This window comes from Dipodomys merriami, unplaced genomic scaffold (assembly GCF_024711535.1).
Source record: "Dipodomys merriami isolate MVZ:Mamm:240054 unplaced genomic scaffold, mDipMer1.0.p SCAF_2, whole genome shotgun sequence".
NCBI lineage: Eukaryota > Metazoa > Chordata > Mammalia > Rodentia > Heteromyidae > Dipodomys > Dipodomys merriami.
Genome location: NW_027203381.1, coordinates 25,822,270 through 25,848,266, shown reverse-complemented (window position 1 = coordinate 25,848,266; position 25,997 = coordinate 25,822,270).

Here is a 25,997-nt window from a genome sequence, read left to right as displayed (position 1 = left end):
GGCCCAGTCTTCCTATTAGTTTTAGAACAAACACTGAGTTTCTCTGTGATACAATGTTTTGAAAATGATTTATTCCTTAGGCACAATCCTTTAACATCACAGTGAATTTTTCAGTAACTCTCAACTTGCTTTCAGAGAATCAAAATTTTTCCCTAAATTACCGTCTTCCCATCTGTTAAAGCAATTTCTACCCTTATCTACAGCATTCTAATTTTAATTGAGCGTCAATTTTAATTTCACTAAACTTTTTAAATTGATTGTAGTACCATCTCTCTCCCTCTCCTTCTATATAAAATTGTGAACTTCTTTGATCTGAGATAGCAACTCACCTCATTTTTACAATACATCACAAGGTAATTATGTTAAAATAAAACTGATAAGAGATGAAGGAAGAAGAGAAGGGAAAATGAAAGAAGGCCAAGAATAGAGAAGAAGGAAAACAGAAAGAGAAAATTGAGACTGCAAAGATCAAAATGGCAAACCAATAAGAGGACTATTGCATATAGCATATATTAAAAATTAAAATCTATAAAATGTCTTCACAAATACTATTTTATATAAGATGGGAAATTAGAAGAATTGCTTTTAGGATAACCAAGAGAATTAATGAAAAACTAAAAGGAGATTTAATTTGGGTTTTTAACCTTTTATTTTTTGTATGAATCATAACCTGTTTGAAAGTCTGATAGGAGATAATGCAGAGTGACAGCATTTCTTTCTCAAGTTCCAGGCATGTCAAGGCTCTGGGTATCCGGTATTGTTTTTATCTGGATAGAGATCAAATCCTTCTGCAACATAAGTGTTATAGCCACTTGCAATGCCATTTAAATTTCTCTGTTGCTATTTCAAAAGTGGTACTGATTTATAACTATGAAGCTATATTGTGGGTTGCTAGCCTTGAAGGAGGAAAGTTTCCATTTAATAGTGCCAAGGGAAGAGAAACTGTGCAAGGATATCAAAGGAAAGTAACTAAAACAACAACACAACAACCTCTCTCCCTGCAAGTAAATGCATAAATAAATAAAATAAATACAAAAACCCCAAATGTCAAATCTGATTGATTAAAAAATAGGTAGGCAAATCAGCAAGGGCTGGTCTAAGCATCACTGGAGAGTGAGGTCAGACAGGGTTGTTTTAAAATAATTTGGTATTTTCAGAAATTGATTACTTTGGGAGAGCATTAAGAAGTAGCTGTGCACATTCATTTAATGGGCCAGTGCCTCTTGTACCGGGATGGAATCGTCACATTCAATCTCATCTACTTGTTAAATTATGCTTCTTCCGCAGTGTGTTTATTTATTACACATGTTATAAGCATAAACTACAAACTAGAAAAAATAATTCCCTAAATGGGATTTTGAAGTGCTCTCTCCCCACCCATTTTTCTATTCCCACCCCCACCTCCTAATGTAACAAGCACTGTGGTTTACAAGCCTCTGGATGTGTGCAGGCCTAGAGAAACTCCTTTTCGCTCTCCCTCCACCCCCTCATGCATTCTACAAAGTAAACAACACCCTAGATGAAATGATATGAGATGTATGGTTTGTTCTCAAACCTGGTCTTTAGCTGTCTACTCCTTGGAGAGATTACTTTTACTGTTTCTGGGTATATGTTGCAAAAATCTAAATAGTCTTGGAAAAAGTGGCAGGAACTACCACAAATATATATATATATACACATATATATATGTATATATATATGTATATATATATATGTATATATATACATGTATATATATACATGTATATATATATATATACATGTATATATATGTACATATATATATATATATATATATATATATATATATATATATATATATATATATATATACACTACCACTTGGTATTCATGTATTTTGTTTCCACTGTCCTAAGTAGACTGTTGGATGGAAACAATTTTCAAAGGAACAAATCGTTATGATAAAAAACAGAGAGATGTTTTGGAGTATAGATCATGGACCAAAATCAGACCATTGGCCTGAATTTGCATGACATGGCACCACGTGGAAATAGAAGAGAAAATAGCAAGGAATTTAGTGGAACATCTCTCTCTATCTCTCTCTCTTTCCAAATTTAATTTCATTTCCAATATGTAACCCCCTAACATAAAACCTCTTATCACTTCAAAGATCATTTCAAAATTCTCATTCTGATATAAGGAAAAATTACAGTTGAAACTTTGCTGGTGCATTTCATTATACACCAATCGATGCTAAACACACCCCAGATATATCTCCCCTTTTATATATCCTATGAAGTTTTAAAATTTATCTTAACATGTAATCTTAGGAATTTGTTTATTTTTTGCCTAAAATTATCTTCCTCTGATTTGTGTTCACAGAGCATGGTTTTCTAACACACTTATAATAACACTCTTATGACAAGAACAACCCTCTACTGATTGTATTTCACCCTGGTAGAAGATTGGCTCCTGGTATTTTCAATGTATACATGCTCAAACTTCATGTAAATATTAGATAAACAATTTAAATCTCAATTTTTTTTCTATTACTGCAGTGTTGAAGTAAAGTGGGATGCTGTCATATTACACACACAGCATGTAGCCAACCTCTCTTTGCAAATAATTTGGCTTTATGGATTTTATGTATTTCTCTAAAAGGACTTTTCAGATGCTTTTGGGGAAAAACAAACAAGGGAATGCCTTTAGAATAGTTGCTTCATAGGAGCAACACCACCAATATCGTTCAAGATGCAACACTTCCCAGGGATGGGCTTTTCAGTCATAACACAATGTCTTTCTATTGTATAATTAATTAAACATTCTAAAGCCACAAAGTCCCCTCATATGTGTTTGACCTGCCACAATTGCAACCCATGTGCCTTGTACTGCAACGTTTATCTCAAGAAAAAGAAATTGCTCTATGGCAAAGACAGTAAGGGTAAGCCCATTGCAGGATGAAAGAAGGGAAGCCCTAAAAACAATAGTTCATATTCACATAGAAAGAAAGTTTACAATTCATCCATGAAGCATCACCAACTTTTAATAAACCTAATGAAAGGTAAATTTGGTATGAAAGTCAAATATACTTGAAATCCCCCCACTTCTCTAAGAGTCCTTCTTTAAATTAAGACTTTGCCAGGTGATTAGCAAGAATGCCAGAGCTTCAAAGAGAAGCAAAGCCTTGTTCTTTGCTGCTCCACAGGCGACCAGCTCTCTTTCCCTGCAGTCCAGATGGAAGCTTTGTTCTCTCCAAGTTGGTCAGGTGCTGTGCCCGTCCAAAAAAAAAAAAAAGGAAGTGATGCAGCTTTAGGAGCCCACACCTGTTTAAAAAGCAGTGTTGCTCCCTCAGCTCCAGAGACTTGAACATCAAATGCCTTCCTTTGCCAGGCAGCTTGGCTATTCCCCAGGCATTTTCAATCTGGTTGGGTAAAACAAAAATTGCATAATTTGTCATTATTTTCACGGAATGAGATGTGCCTTCAACAACCCCTTTCCAGTTAAATACAATGACAATGAGCTCACTGTGAATGCCAATGACTTCTTTCCCTGACAGAATAGGAATAAAGAATGGAAAAAAGAAACACCCAATTGGTTGCATGTAATTAGTTCCTATATTTGTTATTTGATGTAGTCTTTGTAGGTGTTTTAGAGCTAGGCAGCAGAAAAATTATTTCCCTAGGTCTTCAGATATACAAATAACAAAAAAAAAGTCAAACTGAGAAAAAGTGTAGTGGGAGCCAGGATTTCTGAATCAACTTCAAGATTTTAAACAAAAATCACATCAATGCATGCAAAACACAAGTCATATAACCAGTCATGTTCCTCCTCTTTACAATGTGGATTAACTTCTCTAAATATATCCCATAAAGTAATGAAGCTAAGATGGGAAAAAATGGGTAAGGCAAGTGTTTTAAATTTTAAAGTATTTTCTATAAACATAAGGTGATTTCAGTGAGAAAGAGGGTGGGTTTAAATTCTTATGCAATAGGTCTATCATTCTTTCTAAGTGCAAGCTTAAATGCTAAGCAGGGAAGGAGTAAAGAGTAAAGAAAATGTAGGAGCAACTATTAAGAAACAAGAATATCCGAAATCTCTCATCTATTATAAGCTAAGAAAACTACCTAAAAAACGCACACCATATATTTTTTTTTTGCATTTGTACAGGGCCTCTGCTGCCACTTGATTTCAACAATAGTGGAGAAAACGAGGCCCATAAAGCAAGATTGATTGCTGCATGATGATCAATTGCTGCTGTGAAAAGGGGGGGAAACTGATACATGTTTCCCCACCCTCTCTTCACAACCTTTTGCTAAAGCTGTGCAAAATGTGTCATGCATAAAAAGTATGCAATTTTCATGTAATTAGAGGAACACAAGATGAAAATGAGTTCCATCAGAGCAATCAAGGATGGTAATGTGCTATGTATTTGTCAGTGCCTATTTGTCATGAAAGCAAAACCCAACAAGTTATATATTTTATTTCATTTTAACTCTGAAAAAAACATAAATGTCATTTTGCCATGGTCAAATTTATAAATTTCAATAAGTCCCCTTTCACCTCCTTTTCTTTTCTTTTTTCTTTTTTTGAAAAGTGAAGTTTGGAGCTGTAGATTAGATCATTTTATTCTTTTAAAGAACAGAATACTATTTTATGAAAAACACTGAGATTACAAGGTAGATTTATTCATGGAGGGTCAGATTTATAGCAGGAGGTGATAGGTTTACTGTTTTCTATACAAGAAACACACTATAATTTATTTTCTCTAAAGATGCACTGGCATCATACAGTAGCATATGCTTCTGATCCCATCCCCAAGATCGCAATACCAACTATATTGTTTTATATTCTTCCTTGACAAGAGGGAATAAATTTTCTTTTTGTGTGTTGTTTCCTTTCTCTTTTATTTCTCTCTTTTCTTCTTATTTTTCTACCAGTCTACTCATTTATTCATTTATTCTGTTATTTTGAACAGGTTATTGGGTAGCCACACACAAAAAAAGTCATGATAGCATTGCTCAAGCTAATTCCACTTACTTAGGAGAGAAAAAAAGTCACCAATTAATAGTGTGAGAAAGTGTTACAATAAGGATAGATATAGAATTTTGGGGGTTTAGGGAGTTTGGTCTCCTTCAACTAAGCCAAGAAATTAAGCTTTCCATTCAGAAATTTAGGCAGAGGAAGTTTCAGCAGAATTGGAAAGGGGGAAATCCCTGAAGAAGTTGAGATTTTTGCCGCATTTGGGACAGTGCAGTTAGTTAATTACAGTCACAGTGGTAATTGCAGGAGACAAGTTTTGGGGTCAAGGGTGTTAAAAACAACATTTGAAAAAGAATACTGAGGAAGATCCTTATATGACAGGTTAATCATTTTAAAGCTATGTCTTCAGTGTAATGGGAAGTCTTGAGTTTTAAACAAACACATATTGAAGCCACATCTTAACCCTAGGGACATTCTTAGTGAGTAAGGAAGAGGTATTGAATCTGTTATGATATTCCAGCTGAGTCACAGTAATGATTTGGGCCAAATAGGCACTAGTGGTTTTGATAGAAGTAAATGAGCTTGAGATTCCCATGGAGGAAATTCCATGATCCATTGTGAATATAGGTCATAGCTAGAGGATGAGGTAGATTCAACTGGATCCAACATGGACCAGTAAAGGGACACCAAACACGTGTTAATGCAACAAAGAAATTAGAAAACATGGTGAAATTACAATGTTGACCTAGTTAGCTTGGGGAATATGTGGCATGTGGACCATTAATACCTATTGTATGTAATATAAGAGCAGGAGAAAATCAGACCATGAATTCTCCCTTCCTGAAATACTGTGTTTGCAATGTCATTGGAGATCATCTGAGCAAACATTTATTCATTCAAACCATTTGTTGGGTATCTCTATTGTGTTGAATTACAGTAATAGCAAAGCACAAAACATTGCATCTAAAAATGATTAGAGTCAAGCTCTACCTGTTAGAAAACCTAACATGGGACATTTAAAGTAAACCTTTTACTCCAAAATTTTATTGTGAAATTAGAGTAACTATATAAATCTATAGGATTCATTATAAGGTTTTAAAAAATATTGAAGGTCATTGAATATATAGCCTAGTTCTTGACATACAGGAATGCACACATTTTATTGGAAAGTAAGTCACTAATATATATGTAAAGCCAATGAACAGAAAAATACAAAAATGCTTCTTGGAATACTGAACTACCAAATTATGTCACAATTGTTTTCTTTCCAATGTTTACTTCTTTGTTTCCCTCTTCTGTCTAACTTGCTATCCTTTGTCTTTTTCTATTATACAACCTCTTATAAGGCAATTTTATTTTAAAAAAAGTAGATTCAAAACTCACCTATTAATACAAGGTTACCACAGACTCAAGATTTTATTTCATCCTCAGAATGGATACTACAAATAGTTATCAATACCAGTACCACCCTCTCTCTGACTGAACACTTTTGGTGAGAGTATGTTCAAATTCAGGGGAGCTACTGAAGCCTGGAAAGACGTTTCACATCCAATACTCTATCCCCTTCTTTTGTTTGCATATCAGGTATCTTTCTACTTGTGGTCCAGAATAGGTCCAGTTCCAAGAGCACAGGATACATTTTGAATTTTGATTACTTCAAGAATAACATTTCCATTCTGTTGCCAGTGGTTTATTTAAAAAATGAATAAGAAAAAGAAACACAGGACGGTAACAAATCCAGAAAATTTGATAATGGAGAATATCAAGGCAGCAACTTTTAGGAAAGGTTTCCATAATCTTAGAAATAGAAAGCTGGGCTTTGGTAACTCACCCCTGTATCCTACCTACTCAAGAGGCTGAGATCTGAGGATTGCAGTTAGAAGCCCACTGGGGGTGGGTGTGGGGCGTGAAAAAAAAAGTCCCAGGGACTCTCATCTCTAATTAACCACTCATAAAACCAGAGTGGACATGTGGTTCAGTGTGGTAGAGTGCTATCTTTGGGCAATCAAGCTCAGGGGAAACACCCAGGCCCTGAGTTCAAGCCCCATAATATGAGAGAGACACAGAGACAAAGACCATGTGGAGAGAGGGAGCAGGAGAGTGAGAAGGAGAGGGAGAGAGAGGGAGAGAGGGAGAGAGAGAAAGAGAGAGAGACAGAAAGAGAGACACATACAGAGAGAGAGAGAGATAACACAAGGGGGAAAATGGATGGCAAAGGAAATTCCCTCATTAAAAGCTAAATTTTGGATAAATGAGTAGGAGGTAGTGAGCTATGTTACTAGTAAGAGATCTGTTGACCAAACCTGCCACTTGTTTTCCATATTACCATCTCAACCAGATGTATTTTCTTAGTTCACCATGGAATATGTCAGTGATAATTCCCAAATAAAATAGCACAATATGCTTTCTGTAATCATTCCTTGCCTTTATTTTATGGTTATATAAGATTTTTTAACAAAGTATTTGAAAAACAGCGGGAGCCAGTGGCTCCTGCTTGTAATCTTATCTACTCAGGAGGCTGAGATCTAAGGATACCTATTCAAAGCCAGCCTGGGCAAGAAAGTCCATGAGAGTCTTATCTCCAATTAAAAAAAATAAACAAAAAATAAACTAATAAGCAAACAAAAACACTAGAAAATCAGAAGTGGCGCTGATGTTCATGTGGTAGAGCTCTAGCCTTGAGCTGAAGAGCTGAGGGACAGCCCCTGTCCCAGAGTTCAAGCCTCATGACTGACAAGAAAAAAGAAAAAAGAAAAGTACTTACTGAAGTAATAATATCCTCTCTAAAATTTTCTTATTCACTTTTACTTTTTCTGAGCAATAATGGTGTTCTATGACTTTGTGTGTGTGTATATGTATGTGGGGGTGGTGGTGGTGGTGGTGGTGGTGGTGGTGGTGGTGGTGGTGGTGGTGTGTGTGTGTGTGTGTGTGTGTGTGTGTGTGTGTGTGTGTGTGTGTGTGTGTGTGTGTGTGTGTGTGTGTGTGTGTGTGTGTGTGTGTGTGTGTGTGCTTCCCCAGAGGTTGAACTCAGGACCTTGGCGCTCTCACTGAACTTTTACTGAAGGCTAGCACTCTTCCACTTGAGCCACAGACCTGAAGCTCTACTTCACATTTTTGGCTGATTAGTTGGAGATAGGAATATCACAGGTTCCTGCCTAGGTTGAGTTTGAACCATGATTCTCAGATCTCATCCTTCTGAATAGTAAGGATTATACCTGCTGGCACCTAGCTCATAGATGACTTTTGATCCCACTGAAGGCAAAGTGTCTTCATTTTAGCAATTTCTCATTTCTTTTAAATAGGTCTTTTAAGGATTTTTTTATTAAGTTGCTTTTTCTTTTGCATCTATAAATTCATACAAAAGGGGACTAAATTCAGTTATAATGGAACATCTTGAAAATCACGAGTTTAGTAACACGCCCCTTTGTTCAGGATTAAAGTTATTTTACTTGCCCAATTACGTCATGTTTATTGGTAAGCTGTTATATTATTATAAAAATACTACAAATGGTGTTTTTTTCTTTTTTTTTTCTTTTTTATTGTGAAAATACTGTACAGAGGGGTTACAATTACATGGGCAAGATAGTGAGCAAATTTCTTATCAAGCATTGTAGCCTCCTCCTTTGTTTACCCTTCCCAACCCCCCCCCAAAGTTGTAAAGTTGTTGACAACTTGTACTTCTCATTGTTGCAACGGGTCCACCATGTTTTATTTCATTAAATATTCATCCTAATTTTGAACTGTACCCTAAAGTATACTTTATAAAATTTTGATATTGTTTTGATTGTTTGAACTCAGGGACTTGCTTTTGCTTGACAAATACTCTATCAGTAGTCCCAGACTGCAGTGATACACTTAATTTTCATGTCTGCACTCTCTAATCTAGGGCTCATCTAACTCCTACCAAAGACCTGTCCTGAGATTTTAACTTTTTCTTTCTTTGGAGCAATTTTACCATTTGCTAGAAAATAAGAAAAAGAAAGTATTCTGCATTTGAGTGGCAGTTTGCCTTATGCAACAAGATGCTTATTAGGGTCTGTTTTATCCACAAGTACATAGAGGATATGACATTATGGTTATAACTAGGATAATGAATTCTATCTCAAATATAGGAAAATGTCACAAAAAGGAAGACTGAACTGGTTTTCTACTAAACCACATGGTGAGGATAAAGAGGATAGGTTACACCTGACTATTCCTAAGCTAATACTTTCTTCATAAGAACACACACTCAGAGATGTCAAACTTGTGTTGATTGTTGTTTATTCCTGATTTCCAGGCAAGTTAATGAGACAGCTCTCTGACCCATGTGTCTCACTTTCTTTGTCAAAGAGTAGGAACTTGATCGATAACTTCTTAAATATCCTGAAACAGAGATGTCTTGCTACTTAGAAGCTCTCATACTGTCCAAAGCCTATGGCCTTTTGTATTAACTTTTTTTTACTTGCTGTTCCTGTTCACAATCCCTAGCAAATGCAAATTCCTCAGAACATAGCTTATAGATTCAAAGTTCCTGATAGTTGAAGCTCAATCCTAACTTGAATTTTTCCAACTGATCTGTCTCTAGAACCAGTAACAGATAGACTGCATCTGAACTCTTCATCTTTCTATTATAACTTGTAAAGAGAGAGAACATAAATCAGTACAGTTAAATAAGTTATATTTTCTTTTCTTTTTTTTTCTTTTTTTTTGGGTCCGGTTGTGGGGCCTGAACTCTGGGCCTAGGCGCTGTCCCTCAGCTCTTCAGCTCAAGGCTAGCACTCTACCACTTGAGCCACAGTGCCACTTCCGGCTTTTTTCTTTTTGCTTATGTGGTGCTGAGGAATCGAACCCAGGACCTCATGCATGCAAGGCAAGCGCTCTACCACTGAGCCACCTTCCCAGCCCAGAAAGTTATAATTTCTTAAGAGGAAGCCAAAAAGGAATATGAGAAAGAATAAAGAATAAATATATTTTGTAGGTAAGTGTGTACTGAGTTTGCATACTTGTTTAAACATATTCAAGACTAGAGCACCAATAATTATAAGTCAATCATCCTAGCAAATTATTAGTTGATAATTTCTCTTTAAGTCTTACAAAATTAAATTTTCCTAAATGGGAAATGTGAAGGGTTAGGAAGGAATTTTAAAGAGTATAAGACACACTCTAACCTGGCAAATCTTTAAGACACTAAAAATAACTCAAATTGAATGCTTTAGTCTCAAATCTACAAACAGATTTTAGGGTCCTGAAAAACTTTTTTTTTTTCAGGACAATATTCAGATCTTGGGTTTTCAGGAGTTTTGCCAAGACCCATATGGAAAATGTCAAGAAAATAAACTTGTCCTCAACCTCTATTCTTACCCCCTGTTGACAAACAAACCTACACCACTGGGTTTGTTTATTCTGAAGAGGATAAACATGTGCTCATCACCAATGCAACATTGCCATGGTCACACTTCAGTGACTCTAGAGCCATCTGTCCAGGTATTAAGCATTCTGACTTTTCCATCGGCACACATGAAGTGGTAATGATGGATGACTTCTTAGACCCTCCAACATGGAGACTGCTGACTGAGGTGATGAAGAAAAGCACAGAACTTGCTGCAAGGAAGGGATATTGTGAAACAAGAATACTTGAAGTAGAAACAGAGGGAAGTTGGCATAGACATGTGCCCCCCCCCAAATATATGAACTAAAGGATACCTCTCAGATCAGATGATTGCAGAAGGGTGATTGAAAACATGCAAATGAAGTCTCCAATTTTTCAGTCCACGATGCTATGGTCACACAACACAAAGGTTAGTAAGAGCTTTGGTAACCTTTTCTTACTCCCTCACTTAAATGTTTCAATAGAACCAAACATATGACACAAATACCCTGAACGGAGTATACACTTGAGCTGCCACAAATAAGAAAGAAAATTGTGTTGAAGAAGAAAGAGAAGAAAAAGAGAGGGGTGATGTTATAGAAGGAGATGATGGAATGTCAGTTGTTCTTAGTACATCTGAGATTCTCCTGCATTTGTCTGGACACATATAAATTTTGAATTGATTTTAAGCTGTTACAGGCCTTAATGTCATATAGAGACTAGATATTTACGTAGTAAGCAATACTAATGCTATCATTCTCTTTGCTAACCAGGATGCCACATGAGAAATCCAAATCAATTGAAATTACAGTATAAGAGCTGTCTGCTTCAATCTGTGTGAATATGTTTGTAATACATGCTACTGATTTCCAGTTTTGATGGTTTAACTACTAGTATTAGTTACCATTTTAGACTTACTTCAAAGGAAAAGAATGTTATTATTGAAAATAAAATGAGACAAGGGCTCTGATACAAGATTTTTTGGAATGGAAATGAAACTATTGTACACAGATCATATAACACTGACTAGTAAAGATTTAGCCATCCTCACATTTAAAAATACTAGACAGAAGAGAAAATCAACCTTAAATAAATTATCAAAAACTATTTTTTGCTATTGAGATGTAAGTTGAAAATGTAGTCTTTAGTATGCATTCATAGAAATATTTGTTAGATAATAGAATAAGCAGTTTAGAATGCAACTGGAAAGATTTGATATAATTAGTTACTCTCTTTCCCCATCTTTCTTTCTTTTATTTATTTATTAAATATGTTTTATTATTTTAGGTAGTTGTACAAAGGGTTTACTATTCAACATGTCAGTTTACAAGTAGAATGTATTTTGATCAATATTCTCTTAATTCTTAATCACATTACCTAAGCTAGGTGTTAGAGAAATAGAACACAAACCAATTCTAGGTCATTACTGTTTACTGGATATATGAAATATAATTATTCCAATATGAATACATTAAGCTTCCTAGGGGCTTCTGGGTACATTTGAGATTCTCCCTGTTGAAGCCAACAACTCGGCTGCTCCAATTGGCCGCAATGCTTAGTGTTGAGTAATGCGAGCTACATGAATTTGTGAGGCAGATAGTCCCCATTTAAAGCATATTTCAACTCAGAATTTATTATGAACTCAGAATGTCAAGTTTTGCTTAACATTTACTTTGGATGAGTATGATGTCCTTGTCTAAGGCATACGTCTCCTGTAATATTAGACTTATCTATGTTAGAGCATCCTGATAACATAGTCTGTAAGTTGAGACAATGCTTTAATATCTATATGATAATTGATTTACACACATTACTTAGGTTAATTTTAGACTCACCTAAAATTAGCCCAGTAGTATTATCTGATGTGTTCCAATTAGAGAACTACAAGGGTTAATACAGAAGGAAGACTCCTGTTCCCGATTGAAAATGATAACATCCTTCATGACCTATGTAAGTACAGGACGGCCACAAATGTTGAAATTCACTTCTTTCTGTTCTAGTATGACCTGATACCTTCTTCACCCATATCTTCTATGACAAGCAGGCTTATAGCACCACTCACAGACAAATACATATGTAAATAAATAAATAATAATACCCAGAGCCAGCTTAGAAGAATGCTTGATAATCTGAACCATTACAGAGGTGAAATTTCATTACACAGATGGTGACACCCCAATGTCTATCATCAAAACACAGCAGGTAGAAACTATCAGCCAGGCCCATTCCCTTCTAAAAAATTACACTTATATTAATGTCACTCCAGATTTCATTATGCGGAAAATGATATTGCCCAGGTCTCTGGCAAGAGGGGGCTGGTGGCAGTGGGGATGTAACAGTGGTGAGAGAGGAACAGGGTATAGGGTTGGGAGGGTGGGAAATGCAGCCATCTGTTGAAAGACCATAAAAACAAAATCAGATGAGGGCTGTGTAACACTGGCAGTTAGACCAAATAGTACTACCTGGATGTGTGTGTGTGTGTGTGTGTGTGTGTGTGTGTGTGTGTATGTGTGTGTATGTGTGTGTGTGTGTGTGTGTGTGTGTGTGTGTATATATATATATATATATATATATATATATATATATATATATATATATATATATATATATATATTAATCCTCCTAGATTCTGCTTCCAGTTCCTGCTGCTTCTTGATTGACTCGCTGCCAGACATCCTCGGCAGGCCCCTGATGGAATGTTTAAAATGCCCTCCTGTGGGAAACAGGGAAATTTACAGTTAATTTCTATTAATGAAGGATGACAGGCATCTCTATTTAGTCAACAAGATGTTATATCTGTCTAAGAAAATGCCCCTGTGTTACAGATGACCTTACCCCATTCCCACCTATCTCTGTCACTGTCTCTTTCATGGGGGTTTGGGAGAGACAGACAGACAGATCTCACACACACACACACACACACACACACACACACACACACACACACACACACACACACACATACACACACACAGAGTTAGAGAGAAACACACAAGTGTCCTTAAACATACACTTGGGCACCAGGAAATTAAGAATACCACAATGTATGAAAGACAAATATTTACTTATTCTTATATAGAAATTCTACTATGAGAAAAAAGAGAAATGAAGATCATGAGTCTCCAGGGCAGATTAGGGTAATGATAAGTTTTACTTCCTCATGTTACATCTGTACACTCACTCACACTGGTGAACTCTGCTGATTCTTGTTCAGATCCGGGGTCACACTGGTTTCTCCCCATGAAAGTTCTGTGGATTGAGTTTCAACAGTGTATCAAGTACAGTCTTTCCATCCTCTCTTATACCTATTATCTCGTGAAATAAATGCAGGGCTTTGTTAGTTTTTTTCTGATAACTTCAAACTCCTGAGAATGGAACAACTTGTAGTGGTGGTCTGGTTAGACATCCAGGATTTGTTTTATTTCAGTGTGTGCATTTGGTTTGGGTATGCATTTGGCATTCTCATCAATGTGGATATTTCCATGTGAGGGTAGTTTTCTTCTTCTGTAATTATCACAGACTCTTCATTTATATTGGAGACATACATAATTTGCTTCTCCAATAAATGAAAGTTTAGAAGTTAAGTTTCATCTTCCATTATGACCCCATTGTTCAGACCCTAAGCCCCCCTTTGTGTTATATAATCATAGAGGAAATAGCCTGTTCTGCATTTGGTAATAGTCATCATGAAAAACCCTATTTGAATTCCAAATCTGAATCTGAGCTCAACTTTTAAATAATTTTAAAGAAATATCATTAAAAACATGTATATATATATATACATATATATATATATACATGTATTTCTGTGAAACTTTCTCAAATATTTTGGGTTTCAATTATTTCTTATTTAAGTAATATTTATACAGTCAAGCAAACTTTTGCATATAACTTTCACCATTTGTTGGGTTTTTGTTTATTTTGTGGTTGTAATTTTTTGAGGGGACACTAAAATTTGCATCCAGAGCCTGGCATTTTCTAGTATCCTAGAAACTTGAGTTATACCTCCAGTCTTTTGTCCCTCAGTTATTTCTTTTTTCAGATAGAGTATTCTATTTTTGCTCAGCCTTTATTTGAGCTCTGGTTTTGCTGTGGTGTTTGTTTTGTTTTGTTTTTGTTGTTGTTGTTTTGTTTTGCTGAGACTGGTTTGGAACAATGATCATCTTAGCCTCTGCCTCCAAAGTGGGCAGAATTATAAGTATGAAACATTATGCCCATGATTGGCCTATTTTTCTTATTTTCAAGGGCTGTATATTGATCTGGTCTCATTAAGGAATATAAACAATATTGGTCATTTAGTGTATGTATGTCTATGTCTCCATGTGTGTATGTGTTTAAATCATACTCACCTCAGATAAAAAGTAATAAGCATAGGTGGAATGGCTGAAATAAACAATGAATGAATTAGCCAATACTGTTGATCTATGAGTAATTATCAGTGGAGCTTTGTTTTTAATATTTTATTAATAAGCACATCTACGTTATGTGAGTTTCTCTTCGGGGTTATTTTTCATTTGGGGAACTGTATGTCTCTGTGGTTTCCCCTTTTCTGAAGCCATTTCATGCTTCCAGATTAGACAGTTGCACTGTGATTCTCTAACTACGCATGCTCCTCAGGTCTTCTTCCTGGAGTTTCTTCTTCTCTGTTTCACACTTCCTTTACAGGAAATTGGATGGATTAAATGACCAAAACTAGGATTTAACTTTTGTAATAATATGGACTACCAAACTTTACAAAATACAGCCAGTATCTAAGTGCATGGAATATTGACTGAGGGATTCAATCTATATAACTATATAACTTGGTTTCTTTTATTGATTACCCCAACAGAAAATTCATGAATATTTCCACTAAATGTACCTGGAGACATCTCTGGAACATGTATTTTAACAAGTAGGTAATTCTTTTCTGGTAATGATTTTTTTATCATATTTTGAGAAAATCGGAGGTAAGTTAGATAGAAAATTTTATGTAAAGGAAATTATATTCCTTTTTGTAGTACCAGGATTTGGACTCAAGACCTCATACTTAATAGTCTGATGTTGGAACACTGGAACCTGGCCTGTATTTTGCTACTTATTTTGGAGATAGAATCTAACTTTTCTATCCAGGATAGTTTCAAGCTAAGGCCCACCAGCTATTAGACTTCAGTGTAGCTGGGATTACATTGATTAGGCACCAGAAAATAGACAAAAGGAAATTTTAATCAATAAAATAAATGTAAGTTGATGATCCAGTTTCTTCTACTATGATCTGTAACTGAATTTATCATCATTCACTGGAAATTATGATTTTAAAGTATATGCCTTTCCATGCACATTAGCCCTCAACTAAAAACTTGTAGTCCCAGGGGCTGGGAATGTGGCTCAGTGGTAGAGTGCTTGCTTAGCATGTATGAAATCCTGGATTCGATTCCTCAATACCACATAAACAGAAAAAGTCAGAAGTGGCGCTGTGGCTCAAGTGATAGAGTGTTAGCCTTAAGTTGAAGAGCCCAGGGACAGCAGCACCCAGGCACAGAGTTCAAGCCCAATGGCAGCAATGAGTGTATGCTTGTACATGGGTACAATTAGTATCTTCAGATTGTACGCTTTAATGAATATTACCTTTCAGTTGGTAGAGCATGTGTGCTTTCTGTTTGGTTATTTCATTTCTTTAACACTAGTGTTGCTCTAACTATAATTCTCATGTGTCTCTTCTGTTTCTATGGTCTAAACAAACTTGTAGGGAAGAACACACACTTAATTGCTCATGGATACTTGCACACACACATGCACACAGACACATTCCTAACTTTCAGTGTAAAAATCTTCCCTACTAGCCTTAAAGGTTATTAAGGTTCTTTTTATTTACTGAATTTATAAGTTTTTATTTACTAAATTTATAAATGCTTTAACCTTCCCTTAAAATCAGGATAGATGTTATTCCTGAATAAATGTCTGAATTGACTGAATATTATGTTTCCATAAACAAGTTTTGATTTGGAATAACAATTAACTCATGTAATTTGAAATTCACTCTTAAATCTTAGAAAATGCATTTTAAGTTAGAGGAAGTAAAATGTAGAAACAATAAAATGTAACTATATTAATTGTACATTTTGGGTAAATTTGGACAACTTCATATTTAAATACCACAATTATTAACTTATAGGACATTTTCATCAACCCCTCAAATTTTCTTTGTACAATTTCTAATTAACTCAATTCTCTTCCCTTGATACTTAACACATGGAAATATTGATTAATTGTAGGCAGTTTACACTTTCTGTAATTTCATATGAATGAATTTTTTAAATATGTACATTTTTGTTTCAGAAATCTTAAAACTAGAATGTTTTAAAGAGGCAACCATTTGTTCTTATATTTATGATTTATTCTGTTATTGCTGAGTGTTATTTTATTATGTGGATGCAAAATATTTTATCTGCTTACTTAGTGATAAGTATTTGCTTTGGGAGTTTCATATAAATAAAATTACTGTGATCATCTCACAATAAGCCTTTATTTTGGAATTGTTTTTATTTATATTAGATTCCTAATAGATAAATTTCTAGATTCTATACTGTGACTATATTTAAATTTATGGAAATTGCTGAAGACATTTTCTAAGTGTTTGTAGTTTTTCATTCATTGCAACATATATAGATCTTTTTGTCCAACAAACTGTCATAATATGATTCATCTTGGAAATATCAGCAAGGCTAACATGGTGTATTATTATCCTACCTTTGTTTAATTTGTATTTCTTTGATGACTAATTATGATGATATTTTAGTGTATTTGTTCATATCCTTTACTTAGCTCTTATAGCTCTTTCTTCTTAAGTTTGGGTTGAAGATTGTTACTGATAAAATGCTTCATATTTATTCTTTCACTTAAATACCTGAGTTTTTCAAAGAGTAGGCATCATTAATTTGGATAAATTCAAATTTATTTAGCATTTTTTAAGGCACATAGTTTCTGTGTCCTAAGATATCTTTTTTATCCAAACATTACAAAAAATTACTAATATCTTTTACTGAATGCCCTCCGCCACCTGTACACACCTTTTTTCCCCATGGTTTCATTTCTCCATTTTCAGTTACTTTTGGTTAATACCATCTGAATCGATTGAATAGAAATTTTCAGCAATTAAAAACTCATAGGATTTACATCATGCGTCTTTCTGAGTCGTATGATAAAACCCAAAGAATTCCTTTTCCTATACATCTTCAGTGGTTTGTTTGTCCCTTATGGATATGCAAATATTTGGCGCCATTTCTTGAAAGAAAAAAAAAGAGACTTTTCACTTTAATTCCTCTATTCATTCTGTCTCAAAATTGTTTACCCATATATGTGTTGGTCTGTTTAATTTTCTGTTTTGTTGCTGGATATAATTAGTTTTTTATATTAAACCTACTATTTTGATGATCTGCTTGAATCAAGATCCAAATTAGATTAAGACTGACACCAAGTTCTTTTATCTTTCTAAAGTCAATTTTATAGGACTTCTTGATATTGTGGAACTTGTTGTTCTATGTCATCTATTTAATACAACCTAGTTATATGAAAATATATTAACATTTAATTTTTACATCAAAATAATTGCAATATATTCTTACATGAAAGGAAAATTTAGTCTCAAAAATTGGAAATTTCTATTTAATGCCTGTCCATATGTATAATCTCAGATTTATTAATTTGAAGAGTTAAAACCAGTTATTTAATTGTAATGATAAGGGATATAAATAGTTAATTACAGTTTAATGAGTGTTCTAAGAAACCCATTCTATGGGTAGAGTATAGACAGTAAACTTAACACTGGATCCTAAATCATGGATATTTGTGCTCGGAGACATTGCAGAAGGTAGCCATGAATGATGAGTAGTTATTGAAGCACTCTTGGGTTGAATATCTCATCATTCTCTCTCTTGGTCATCTTTTTTTTGCAGGGGGTGGGGAGAAGGGGCCGGTCGTGAGACCTGAACTCTGGGCCTGGGCGCTGTCCCTCAGCGCTTCAGCTCAAGGCTAGCACTCTACCACTTGAGCCACAGCGTCACTTCCAGTTTTTTCTTTTTGCTTATGTGGTGCTGAGGAATCGAACCCAGGGCCTCAAGCATGCAAGGCAAGTGCTTTACCACTGAACTACTTTCCAGCCTTCTCGGTCATATTTTAAGCAAGGTTCTCAAAGCAGACTTGGACCTGTCATGGATTAAGTTAGAATATGGTGATATACAGGAATCGTAAGAAGGACATCTAAATATCCACAAGTGATATTTCTATGTCATGTGATCCTCTCTTGTAATTCATACAGAACCAGATATAGTACTGCAAGATTCAAAGAAAAATGAAAAATTATTAGCAATTTCAGAACATTATGGGTAAAAATGCAAGTTAGACCTAGATCCTTCAAGTTTTAGAGATCTATGAGACTCTACAAATTCATGATTGCCCATGAACTTGACACCAAATACATGTATGTCAAATGAAATCATCGCCATTATGTAAATGAATTGCCTTTATAAGGTTATAGAACTAAAGTTTGGAGCTGGGAACCAAAATATGTATGCATGAAGAATAATCGTGTTAGTGTGTGTATGTATTAGTGTGTGTATGTGTAGATAATATGATATGATAGCATATAAAAACAAAGAAGGCATAGAGACCAAAGAGACTGCAGGTAAGTATCTCTGAAGCCCACTCTGTGTGAAATGCCAAGAACTCACCATTCCTTTGACAGCCAATTATGAAGTAACTTGGATGACACACTGAACAATTTGAGGATTATTCTGTGAAATAGCTTTGTTACTTTTCTACTGATACTGAGTCTTGAATTCAAGGCCTAACACACTTTCTTTGGTCTGGGGCTCACAGTGGGAGCTCTGCCACTTAATCTACATCTCCAGTTTCTATCAAAACTCTCTTGATAATGATCTTATAAATCGTCTGCATCTAGATGAACTTAGAATTCATGATATACGTAAGTTTCCAGAGCTCAAAAGCACAGTGATCATTGTGCCAAGGAACTGTTTAGGGAATATATTTATTGAACGAAATTCTTGCAAGATAATTGTGATGTTTACCTATTCCTATCCAGTATGGATTCAAAAATCTGTCTCAATCACTACAAGCAGACAAAGTCCACCATACAAAAGGTCATGTGGCAAAACCCTATGTAGCAGAAATTAATAGGTACCATGAATTTTTTATAAATAGTTCAGAGAACACAAGATTTTTACTGTGATCAAACATCACTGGTAGTATAGTGAGGCTTTAATAGCATGACTTAGGAAAACTCTACCCAAACAAATGTTAGTCACAGAAATTTGGATACTTTAAAAGATTACCTTAAGCACATGTGTTTGTTGTGGGTTCCCCCTCCCCATCATTTATTCTAGTACTTAAGAACTTTATATTTCTTATAAAGGACAACAAAGAAAAATGTATACAAAAAAGAGGAAATAAATTCAGGACAGAATCTGTTGCTCCGTCGCTGCAGAAACTTCTGTCCCATCACCATTTTCTGCCTTTGGACTTTTCCTCCACTCACTGGGGAGAACGTAGGGTAGCATGTTTGTCTGTTCAATGTGGAATCAAACACTCTGCTTCTCCTCAGAGAGGCTTTGTTGGCAGTCACACATGGATCCGCTCCAGGACCAGCAGATTTTTAGACCCCTAGAGAGATGCGAGATTTGCAAAGGGCAGGGAAGATTGGCAAAAATATTGACTTTGATATTTCATCATTTCACATTTCCAAAGACTGGAAATACACTGACAACTGCACCTTTCTAATCAGATGCTACCAGAGGTTCCCAGCATAGCACAGACACAAGAGGCCATAATACCAACAAAGCCTTACACAGAATGATTTATATTAGGGCAAAGTAATCAGCAGCATTTCTGCCTCTCTCTCTCTGCTTGATTTCTCTTGTTCATCTGTTTTGGGTAGCACTTTATAGCTTCCTATTATGGGGCTTCTTAACTTCTGGCTATTTTCAGATGTTGTTTTGACCTCATTTGTCTTTTGAGGTACATAAAGCTTCCCTGACTGTTTAGATCTGAATAGTGACAAGTTGAACCCCAACATTTTTTGTCTATCACCTGAGGAGAAATCTTAAGTCTTATTTAGTGTTCATGAAGAAATATATATCTAAAAATTGTATTGTCTTGCTTGGGGTTTTGTAATCTGACGAGAGTAGATTGTAAAAAACAAGGACTTGGAAGAAAACAAAACCATGGCTTCTTTGTGTCTTAATCTTTGTTTAAATCCAAGAAAGTGATGTGCTCATGAAATGTGATGCCAGATGAATTCAAGAATAACAACTATTCCGTTAACAACATATCTTGCTAATTTGACATATAAAAGCTACTTAAATTCTATTTACAGGTGATCATTTTCACAAATAAGCATTCTTTATAGTTTTTGTTTGAATATTATAAAAAGCTTGTTTCTTTCAGTGGCATACTAGTCAATATTTTTCTGCATATTTCCTCTTATTATATGTGGTTATTATAATTTGCACAAATGAATTATTGTCATCTCTTCAACGCTAGGTGCTGAGTTACTCAGTACAAACACATCATATTACTTAAATTTTCTTAAATTTATATTCTGTTGTTTAAATTTTCTTAAATTTATATTCTGTCTTCCAAAATGTACTTTTGACTTTGATGTCACCTGAATATATGATTCATAGGTGCACTGAGACAGCAAAATTTTCCTTTTGTGGTTTGCTTCACTGATATTTTCTTCCCTCTGAGTTCCCAAGCCCAAAGTCTCTCATTTGTTCAAGGCATGGAATCCCCAGTCTATCTCCTCATTCTTCTTCAAGATCTCTCTTTCTTGAAATCCTTTTCCTGTCTGATCCTTGAGAACAGAAATGTTGCCTGCTCCTCAGGAAGCTACTGTGCAACTGACATGAAAGCACGTCTTATTTAGAGCAAAACCCTCAGCACCTTCTCCATAACTTTATGTATAGAATTAAGCCAGGATATTTGCTGTAAATATTAATTATAATACTATCTTGTTTTGAATCATTTGAATTAGGCAATGCATAGACTTCAAAAACTATCTTTTAACATAATGAAGTTAAGGAGGTCTGTCTGGCGTGTGCCATATTGGCCACATGGTGGAAGGTAGGGTCTGGCATCTTGTCTTCATGCTGGGGGAAGGACCACTCCCGCCACCCCTCCTTTTCCCCTGCCCCCAATCCCTCCTTCTCTCCACCCATCACCTGCCTGGGCATGCCCAGATCCCTGGAGGCCTCAACTGACACTTGGCTGATAGGTTACTGAGTCTGTCAGTCCAGTGCCTGAGACTGGGAATTTCCTGTGGACCTGCCCTCTGCTCAGACCTTAGGCTACACCAGCACAGGAGCCATTGTGCCATGCATGCCACGTATGCCTCCGTGATAGTGTCCTGTGTCCTGGCTCCTGGCTCTTCTCTGGCGTCCCAATTCAGCTCTCCGTCGGAGCTGAATTGGTTTGTTGGTATTGTTTTTGTACTTTCTTTCCTCTCTGGCCTGTTTCTTAACCTTGTTAAGTATATTTGGGGGCTGCAGGCCTTTGTAACAACTGGCTGTCTGCAGCCTGCTAATTATATAATAAAGACTCCAATATTCCATCTTTCAAAATGTGGCTTCTGGGCTGATTCACCTTACAACAACATTCATCTCTCAAAAACTCAGGAAAATCCCACATACAATGTCTATGCTGGTATATATATATATATATATATATATATATATATATATATATATATATATATATATATATATATCAGTATGCACGTATGTGTGGTGTGTGTGTGTGTGTGTGTGTGTGTGTGTGTGTGTGTTGGTCGGCCAAGGTTTGGGTGCTATCCCTGAGCTCTTTGATCAAGGCGGGTGTTCTACCACTTTGAGCCACAGTACTACTGCCAATTCTGATGGTTAATAAGAGATAAATATCTCTCAGACTTTCCTGCACGGGCTCACTTTGAACCGTGATCCTTGGATCTCTTCATCGTAAATATCTAGGATTACAGGTATAAGCTAACGGTGCCCGGCTATACTGATATTTTGAATGTTCCTGAAACCATGCAAAACAGCAATATATTCCTGGAAGTCCAACTTCTACCTTACTGTACTGAACAATCAGGGACTTAACTTTTGAAGAACCACTAAATTCTGCTTCTCTGTGTTATTATCTTGAGAATGTCGATTTTTGAGAATTGTTTAAACCACAATCATTACCACAACCTAAATACATTAAATAAATACATTTTTAAAACTGAAAACCAAGAAATCTAGTTTATCAGATTTCTTGTTAGTGCACCACTGTTTTTAATATGATTATAAATCAAAGTTAAGCACATACATACACACACACACACACACACACACACACACACACACACACACACACACACACACACACCAAACATTAATTCTATATACATGATACTTTATTATTGCAACTTCCAAAGGGAAAAATATGTACAAAAAGAAGAAAATAATCCACAGGTTAAAATAACTATTGATGATACTTATCAGTAAATGATATTTATGATATTTATTAGTAACAATTATTTTCACCAGAGAAGAAGAAATCAAGGAAAGGGTATTTTTTTCTAAGGCCATGAAATCTGACAGTAGCAGTAGTGACATTGAGTACTACTGTCTTTCTTTTTTTCTTTCTTTCTTTTTTTGGGGGTCTAGTCATGGGGCCTGAACTCTGGGCCTGGGCCCTGTCCCTCAGCTCTTCAGCACTCTACCACTTGAGCCACAGTGCCACTTCTGGCTTTTTTTTTTTTTTTGCTTATGTGGTGCTGAGGAATCGAACCCAGGGCCTCATGCATGCAAGGAAAGGGTTCTACCACTGAGCCACCTTTCCAGCCCCATTACTGTATTTTTTGTATTTTGTTTTGTTGAATCTTAGAACATCACTAGCTCTAAACACTATCCACAGCAGACAGAAAAAATTGACTATGGGATCCAAAGGTAAAAGATGATGGAACTGAACTTGAGAATCTTGATGATGCAATTGAACTTGAGCATTGACAGTTGAGGTAGTTCATCAAATTGAGTGAAGTCATGATGTATGTTTCTAATACCATTCATTCTTCATTCTATGGGGTCCTTGGGTGTTTTCACAAAACCATACAGCCCTAGTCTGTTTTCAGAGATTTTCCCATCTTCTACTATTAAAACTTTTTCTGCAAAGCTACCATCTGGAAAGAATGATAAAATGCCAATCCTATGAAAGTGATAACCTTGGATGAATTTGTATTTATAAAAGGAATGATGAGGTTGAAATTCCAGCCATAACAATTGTCTGCAGAAGAATGTCCTAGGGTAGTGAAGTGATCTACATGCCATCAGCTCATACATTATCTGATCTTCCTGCCATGTGTGATAAATAGGGACAAGAGTACAAATTAGTATCCCAAAAAAGACTTAAGTTTCTTTTTTTTTAATTTTTATTTTTTGTGAACATACTGTACAGAGGGGTTACAATTACATGGGCAAAATAATGAGTACATTTCTTATCAAACATTGCAGCCTCCTCCTTTGTTTACCCTTCACATCCCTTCCCAGCCTCCCCCTGCCCCCCTACCCAATCCCCCCCGCAAAGTTCGTTTTTGACATGACAACTTGTACTTCTCATAGTTGCATCAGGTCCACCTGTATCCTTATTAAGTTTCTTTATAGATAAAACTAATAAACTATCAGATTATATTGATCCTTTTACTTTGGAATGTTTACATTTGAAACAGTGTGGATGGAATCATTTAACTCCAGAATTTTTTACTCTTTAGCACATTATTCTATTCCAGGAGTATTGCACTGTGGGGATTATCTGAGAATCCAAATTCATGTAGACTTATTTTAAAGAGTTGCTCATTGACTACACCTCTCAGCTCTTGAGGTAAGTACACTGGCCATTTCTTTAGAATTAATTAAAATACCTTATCAGTCATAAAAAGTAAGTCTGAGAATTTATGTCTTGTTGTTATTGTTGTTTTGTCAGAATGATAACATGATGCTAGGAATTAAGGCCCTACACATTTCACAGCTTGATGGACAGTTTCCATCATGGAGAGATATGTGTCAGGGGATGATTGGGAGTGTGTTCTCTAGAGCATATGTGGATACCAGAACCATGGTTTCCTCTTCTCTGAGTCTACTGTGCTACTTCCCATCAATACATGTCACATTGGACTGTACAGAGGGCAAAATTCATGTCAGCTTCGAGGAAGATATGATGAATACTTTGATTTTGTAAAAGAGTGAATTATATCATAGTGAAAAGAAATATTGGTATGATGAGAAGTCATTTTCATGCACCAATCCTAAATCTTGTCCATATTTTAGAGAGTTTGACTGAAAGAATTTGAAAGTCCCTCAAAGACTCTATTGGGGAATTTAGAGGCAACATTGACTGCTGGAGAGGGAGAGAAATGTGTTAACAGTCTTCAGGGAAGATAACACTTCTGCAACAGATGGGCCAACTGAATTTTTTTAATGATGCTTTTATGCTTTTGGCAGAAGCTTTCAAAGTAATTTAAGAGAGAAGAAAAATGATATGAAGACAATTTGTGTTTTTCTTAAAGAATAGAGAAAGGACATCAAAAATTAGAATTGTTTGAGGCCCTATGTTGAAGTCATGAAATGTTTGTAAAAAGTAAAATAAAATAAAATAAATATGTGAAGACTTGTCATGGAAATTAGTAGAATAAAGCAAGGCTTCAGAATCCATGCTGGGTCAGCTGGTACTCAAAAATTTCTAACAGGAAAAAGCCATTGAATTAAGTGAAGCCAATGTCTTTAGGTTTGTTCCTCACTTTTCTTACTTATCTTATTATGGTAACTGTTTTTGTGGGTTTCCTTGCTTCTTCAGTTCTCAATTTCCTATCAGCAAGTCCTTTTCATAACTTCTCCAGAAATGTTTCTGAGTAACTTTGGAGTGCCTTCAGCCGTTCCTCATAAGCTGTGTTTTAAATTTCAACTCCTCAAAGCAATTTTTAAAATGAATTGTCCATGATCTGGCTCTTCATCAACATTTTTATCTTCATCTGTCTCTTCCCAAATAATCTATTGTTCATATTTTTTCCAATAAAGGATGTTTCTTTTGACCTCTTCCTTTCCTATTCCTTCTACATAAACCATGTTTCCTAGCATATATACCCTTGATGAATTACTTTTTCTCTGCTTGGAAACTATTACACTCCCTTGCACATTTCACAGAGCACTAAAGGAGCTTTAGTTTTTTTCTTGGTCTGAGTTTTCCCATATTTTGGACATATCCCAGTATAAAATTTCTTGATATCTGTTTATCTTCAATATTTTCTTCTTATATCTACCATTAAATTTCGAGGACAACTAAGGTTACATATATGACAGGACAAGGAACCAGCATCTTTTCTAAAGTCAAATTCATCTACACATTTTTGGCTCTCAAAGTAAGTAATAATATATGTGTATAAACACATACACACACTTATATAATTACTAAGTAATTAATTAATTTCTGCAGAAGATATTTGACAGATAAGCACCTTAGTTTAAGAACCCTATTATAACCTTAAATCTTTTGCAGGAAAAAATAAAAATTATAATGACATTATGATTCTTCTTGTGTGAACGTGGACAGAATTATTTCTCTGGGAAGTTATCTGAACAACAGTGAAATGTCAGTATTGGAGTTTGTGTCCACTAATGTCTGATCTAGAACTCCAGCAGAT